This window comes from Salvelinus sp. IW2-2015, unplaced genomic scaffold, assembly GCF_002910315.2.
Source record: "Salvelinus sp. IW2-2015 unplaced genomic scaffold, ASM291031v2 Un_scaffold1784, whole genome shotgun sequence".
In the NCBI taxonomy this organism is placed as follows: Eukaryota; Metazoa; Chordata; class Actinopteri; order Salmoniformes; family Salmonidae; genus Salvelinus; species Salvelinus sp. IW2-2015.
Genome location: NW_019943159.1, coordinates 86,406 through 93,450, shown reverse-complemented (window position 1 = coordinate 93,450; position 7,045 = coordinate 86,406). Strand labels below are relative to the sequence as shown.

General features: G+C 47.5%; 1 pseudogene; it reads left to right on the top strand.

Annotated features, from left to right (window-relative positions):
* The window catches only part of LOC112071956 (plexin-A1-like), a 152,655-nt pseudogene that overhangs the window by 64,675 nt on the left and 80,935 nt on the right, over window positions 1-7,045 (top strand).

Here is a 7,045-nt window from a genome sequence, read left to right as displayed (position 1 = left end):
TCACAGCCAGCAGCCCCACAGAGAACACCTCAGCATCCCATGATGACATCATCTCATACTGTAGCAATCATGCAGGGTCAATGGGAGATAGAATCATCCAAATGAGAAACTAGGAAGACCCTTGTTCCTCCCTCCATGGCCTACAAACACCATCCTCTCCCTCTGCTAGTATTTTTAGAAGAATCATATTTCAAACCTGTTGCAGAAGACGGAAGAGACTTGACTGTCTCTCTTTCTGTCTGTCTGTCTCTCTCTCTCTTGTTCTGCTGTTTGTTATGTAAGCCCTGCTTAATCTTCTAAGACTGCAACCTCTGCAGTGTTACACGGCTTGATGGGAGGGGAAAATCAAATGCTAACAGAAATCTGTTGCCAGAGGGGGCATGTCTGGAGGCTGCTTTTCAACAAAACAAACACCATGCAGACTAGCAAGCCCTGCGGAGCTGCCGGGGCCAGGCTAGCACTAAGAGGAGGAAATGGGAGAAGTAGAGATGAGTCTGGAGCCAGAAAACCCACTCATCTTTATCTGCTGCTGGCTGACACCTTATGCCTTCTTCCTGTTTGCCCTCCAGACAGGTTCCTCTGCAGCGCTCTGACTCCCAACCCCACAACCCCAGGGTTAGATTGGTGTTTTGGAGCAGGGACAGCTGTAAGCTGCCTCTCTCTGTCTCTCCCAGAGTTTCAGCCTCGTTTTCCCCCGAGGGGTTGAGGGCAACACAAATAATCAGCCAAACACTCTCCCCTTTGGTGAACCCCTGACTCTCCTCCTGACTCTCATTCCCACCTTAATAAACGACTCCCAGGGCCATGTCTCACCTCTTCTTGATTCACAGCACCAGGGGAGAGAGGGGATAAAGTGTGAGGGGAGCACTGAGAGCAGCAAACCTAACCTGGAGCCCCAGCTCACACAAGCCTCTCTCTCTCTCCTGTCTCTTATACACATCTAGATGTGTATAAGAGACAGCACACACACACACACACACACACACACACACACACACACACACACATCCATACACACATACATGTACACACAAACACACATACACAGTCCCTATCAGAGGCTGGAGGCAGTTCATTAAGCGTGTTGTTTACGCTTGTCTGTTCCTCACCTGTGTGCACTGAATACTAAAGCAAATGGCTGCCTGGCCACCAGCACAACGTCTCGTTCAGACTCAGCGTAGCCCCCCTGGAATTGATCATCCTTTCTCCATGCCGCTTTAGAATTGGGGATTCATTCACAAGCCCCATTATTCTTGTTTCGCTATTTGGGTTTGTGCCTATCGGGAGGAGAATAGGTATCACCCGATTCCATTACGGCCAATGATTATTTTGGCCCGCTGTCTTTCTGATTCAAATTGCAATTTCAAGTCATTACCTGCACTTAATTTAACGCTGGTTTAGCAAAGCACAAACTGATTTACAAATGAGCCTGCAGACCAGGGAGACGATGTTGAGCTAATAATGATTAAAGAGACCAAAGTTACCATGAATATTTTGGGAGTATTGCCATCCCAGAATATTACCGTACCCGACACTGTTTATTTAAGGTAATATGGACCTCAGAGTTCCTTATCCTCAGTAGTATCGGATAGTCTTCAGCTATTGGCTAATAGCTCCCTATTGTCTTGAGGCGACTCCTATACATTTCTTCTTAGCTTAGCTTAGCTTAGCTATTAAGAGTCTTCCATTGTCTCATACGTAGTAATTGAGGACAAAGACAGGTCTGTCCAGATTCACAGGGAAATTGCATAATCATATATTTATTCAGGAGAGGAGTTGCTGGTGAGGAGAGGAGAGGAGCAGAGGAAAGGAGGCAAGAGGAGAGGTGAGTAGGGGAGGGAAGACGGTAGAAGAGAGGAGAAAAGAGGAGAGGAGGAGATAAAGGGAGAGGAGAGGAGGAGAGCTGTGGTGGAACACAGTTTAATGGCAGGACAGCAGTGGAAGCTGTCCAATGGAAGCGCCTAGCTGCCTGGTGTCACGCAGACCTGTGTTGATTTCTGAGAAGGAGTCTGTTTACACAGCCCAACTCATGATAAGAGGCTTCACTCACACACACAGGAATGATATTCACAGTCCTCAGTATAGAGTATACTAGACACTGATCTACCAGACCTYGAGTCATTCACTACAACATCTCAAACATCTACAAATGTTGATATTGGAATAGTTTTGGCTTAAGGTACAGATTCATGACATATTTTTTGTATTTAGACTTGGCCCTTTGTCTCTTCCTGCTGACCAAGGCTGTCTGCTGTCTGGACTTGGCTTGTTTGTCCAGCATATTGGCGTTGACTCAGTTGAATAGAAAGAGAAACAACACATTTCATTCACTCACATTAGCATGGTACTGTTAATGTATTTTCTATGTAACTGTTTGGAAAAGTAGTATCTTTTCTGTACAGCCTGTCGCTAAATCTTGTGTGGGAGAGGGTGACGTCTAAAATCAACAAACACATTTTTCCTCAGCCAACTTTGGCCAGCGAGTGGGACACATGACAAATGTGTCTGTGGTGGCCCATCTTCCGTTAGTTGATGTATTTCTTTAGCCGCCTGCTGCTTTGCCCCTGTCCTCTCCAGTGCCCTCATGTTGGGCAGAGAGGGGTCAGGGCCAAGAGAGGAGACAAGACAGCACTTGCTGCTCTTCCCACTGATCGTCTGGACTGGACTGGCTTTTTGGCCCAGACGCTGTTGGCGTCCGTACCCACTAACACAGCCCTGCCAAAACCTTTCAATGGCATTAACACTTGAATGGCTTCATTTTGTTTTGTCTCGCTAATCCGTTGGCATGGCAACAAACTATGTGGTCGCTAATCACTTTGCCACCCCCCCCTCCAAAAATATGCCAGTTTCTCAGAGCAATTAGGCCCATTACATGGCTTTATACAATTATAAATACTGCATTCCTCTTGTCTTCGTCACAGTCGGATGTGTCTGTACATGTTGTATCACTCTGTGCTTAAAATCTCACACACTGTGCATCAAGACCACTTTCAAAATCACTAATGCTTTATCGACATTCTACCAGCATGCTATACTTACTTCTCCCGTCCAGTAAATCTCCAGTCCACCATTTCCTTYCTTTTACCTGCTTACAGAATAGAGGGCTAACCACGGTCTTTTTCCCTGTTCCCAGGAGTGTCCCCAGATCCTGCCATCCACCCAGATCTACATCCCAGTGGGGGTGATGAAGCCCATCACCCTGCTGGCTAAGAACCTGCCTCAGCCCCAGTCTGGACAGAGGAACTACGAGTGTATCTTCCACATCCAGGGAGCCACCTACAGCGTCACCGCCCTGCGCTTCAACAGCACCAGCATCCAGTGTCAGAGGACCTCGGTGAGTACCATACCTGTCCTGTCTTATTCTGCTGTCCTACCACCCCCCAACCCAACCACCATCCTAGTCATACAGTGTAGCCATACAGTGTAGTCATACAGTGTAGCCATACAGTGTAGTCATACAGTGTAGCCATACAGTGTAGCCATACAGTGTAGTCATACAGTGTAGCCATACAGTGTAGTCATACCGTGTAGTCATACAGTGTAGTCATACAGTGTAGCCATACAGTGTAGTCATACGCAATGCATGATAAAGGTTGTGTTTGTTTCTGTGTGTTTCTCTCTGTGTGTTCACTTTCTAATATGTAAGCATGGAATAGTTTTTTCTCTGCTAGCCAGAGTGGTTCTGTCTTCTTGCTTTTATCTACTTTGGTTTCTCCCCACCTCTCTGCCCTGTTCTTTTCAAATCTCTTAGTATGCCATTTAGTTGTAATAATAGCAGCAGCAGCCGTCCTTTGCCATTATCTGCCTTGCTCCCCTCTCCACCAGCAGCTAACACTAACCGAGGCTCTCCAGCTCAAACTCACGCCTTCTCGTCTCTCTCGTCTCTCTCTCCTCGTCTCTCTCTCTCTCTCTCTTCTCATCTTCTCTCATCTCTTCGTCTCTCTCTCTCTCTCCTCTTTCTCTCTCTCTGTCTCTGTCCGTCTCTCTCTTCTCTCTAACCATTTCTCTTTTTCCCCCCACCCTCTGTCTCTCCTTCATTCAGCTGAGCTGTAGGTTTGTCCAGCTAGCTCAGCCTGGGAGGACAGTGCTGTAACCATTCAGGCTCAATGAAACACAAGGCTGTGTAATCGCTTTAACGGACTGCCATCTGCAGTCATTAACGGGTAGAGTGGGCCTGTGCGTTTGACAGTGGTATGACACTCGTCTGCGCTTCTTTATCGATGGCCATTATAGAACTCTCTCTCCTCTCTCACTCGGGAAACTCTTGGCTCTTCTGAAGGGAAGCTAATTACGCAGCTAAGAGCACGAGGAGAGCTGTCTCACTAAACAGGCCTTTATCGACTGTTTGCTGTTGCAGCCATTTCAAATCAACAGCTTCTGCCCGCTCAGCCAATGGCATGCCATTTCTCCATTCGATTTTAGCAGCAGACAGAACGATATTGGTGTGAATGTTGAGCTAGGGCTGCCAAACAACTGGCTCCACAGCAAGGGGCCAAGAAAACGTTGTAGCTGTCTAATGGTAACAAACAGCAAGGTGTTATGGTTAGTATGCATCGCGCGGCAAATGTTTTTTATACATGTATTTGTGCTCCCTTTCAGCTTGTAGGGCGAGGCTAGTCCAGCTGTCTCCCAGTCTGCCTCCCCCTCTCTGGATGCCGTCTCTGGGTAGTCAGTCAGTCAGGGTGCTGCCTGCTGGTGGAGGGAGGGAGACACACTGAAACATGTCGCCACCGCTGTTCAGCAAGCCAGACAAGCTGTCAATTGGAATAGGGAACGGCAATTTCAGCCGTGTTAATTTCCGTAGTGCAATCACGGCAGTTAAATGGGACCATTTATGAGTTACTTAACGTGCTGTGATTTTAGCATGAGTGCAGCATGTCTCTGCAGAGCTTATTAAGACATGGTCCCAGGGCTCGCACAGTGAAGAAGCTGAAATTCACTACCTTCGTTCATCTGCCTTAATATTTAGCCTCACATTGAAGTGTTGTACCGTTTTCCTTTCAGGAAGGCCAGGGCTGCAAGTAGAACACATAACCATGTCACATAAGCAGTTGCATTCATGCCTTTTCTTGACAAATGTCAATAAACCAATAAGGTCCGGCAAGCAAAGACCTGATACAAAATACATGTAGAAATGTTCTGCTCAGTGAAATGAACATCCAACCAGTGTGGAGTTGTGACAGTGTGTGACAGCAACTATGTGAGCTTATTACAGTATTATATGCACTATGTCCTGGGATTTACTGTGATCTTCTATGCAGAAGAACCTTACCTTCTAACGATTATTGTGTGGCTTGTGAGCATCAGAGTCTCAGCTTTTCATAGGTGGGCCATTATAGTTTGTAGCTCAAACCGTTTGGACTTTACAGACGTTTTTGTGAGAAGAACCGTTTTCGGGATCCGCCCTTGTCTCAGAAACACCGCTCGAGCTCAGCGCACATGAATCACACAGACTAATGGTTGATATCAGTGGATGCAGAAGAACATCCCAGCAGTCTCAAACACAATGTTTAAAAGGGGTTAGAAGTCCAAAACGCACCAGTGTTACCGTGGGATTCAAGAGAGGAAAGTTAAGAGCACATTTACCATGGCACGGTGGCACAGGGGTGGTCAAACTGAAGACTGGGACTTTTTCTAGCTTGTCAGACATGTCATCAGAGACCCAAAGTCCTTTAGCATGCATTCACTGTACCCGCCTGGGCCCAGACCCATTCAACCCTCAATGATGGCCTCCTTCCCTCTCACTGGCCAAGTCACTTTACAGAACCATAAAGGTAGCATTAACATTACAGACAGAAGTCCAGTTAGAGACTACTCCAGCCTTGACCTGTGATGGAGCCCAGATACATCCTCTCACCATTAGATCAGAAGTAGTTCGTTGTTCGCATGGGCTTCAGATGTATTGACCTCTTCCTCTCTAAAACACGAACAGAGGGAGTTAATAAAACATGAACATGCGTTAAGGGAAACAGCGATGGAGACAGAGCGAGAGAGTAAGGCAGTCTGAGAGACTCTGACTAAGACGGAGAGAGAGAGAGAGGCAGCTGGACTAAGATAGAGATGAGAAGAGAGAGCAGAGAGGCAGTCTGAGAGACTCTGACTAAGACGGAGAGAGAGTCGAGAGAGAAGAGCAGGACAGACCTGACTAAAGATAGAGAAAGAGAGAGAGGAGGCAGACTGACTAAGATAGTAGAGACGAGAGAGAGAGAGAGAGAGAGAGAGAGAGAGAGAGAGAGGAGAGAGATAGGAGTCTGAGAGTACTGCTGACTAAGACGGAGAGAGAGAGCGAGAGACGAAGAGAGGCAGACTGACTAAGTGATAGTAGAGAGAGAGAGAGCTAGGAGTCAGTCTGAGAGAGACTCTGACTAAGAACGGCGGAGAGGAGAGCGAGAGAGAGGCAGACTGACTACAGGATAGAAAGGGAGAGAGAGGCAGTCTTGAGAGACTCTGGCTAAGACGGAAGAGGAGAGAAGAGGCCATGTCTGAGAGACTCTTGACTAGGACCGTGAGAGAGATAGAGGACAGAGAGAGAGGCAGTCTGGAGTAGACTCTGGCCTAGAACGGAGAAGGAGAGATGAGAGAGAGAGAGGCAGTGAGAGACGCTGCAGACAGAAACATCTGATGAGACTCTTGGCTAAGACGGAGAGAGAGAGGAGAGAGCAGCCTAGAGAGTATTGGCTATGACGGATGAGAGAGAAAAAAGCGAGGAGAATGAGAGAGAGAGAGAGAGAGGAGAGCGAGAGAGAGAGTAGAGAAGAGAAGGAAGAGAGAGAGAGTTGAGAGAGAGAGAAGAGAGAAGAGATGATGAGACGGAGAGAGGATGAAGAGAGAGAGATAGCAGGTGTCTGCAGAGACTTCTGGCTAAGGACAAGAGGAAGGAGAGAGAGAGAAGACGCGGCAGTCTGAGCAGAAACTGACTAAGATTATGTAGAGAGAGAGAGGCCAGTGCTGAGAGACCTCTGGCTGAAGACGCGGAGGAGGAGAGAGAGAGAGAGAAGAGAGACGAGAGCAGAGAGAGAGAGAGGATGAGGTCAGTCTGAGAGAC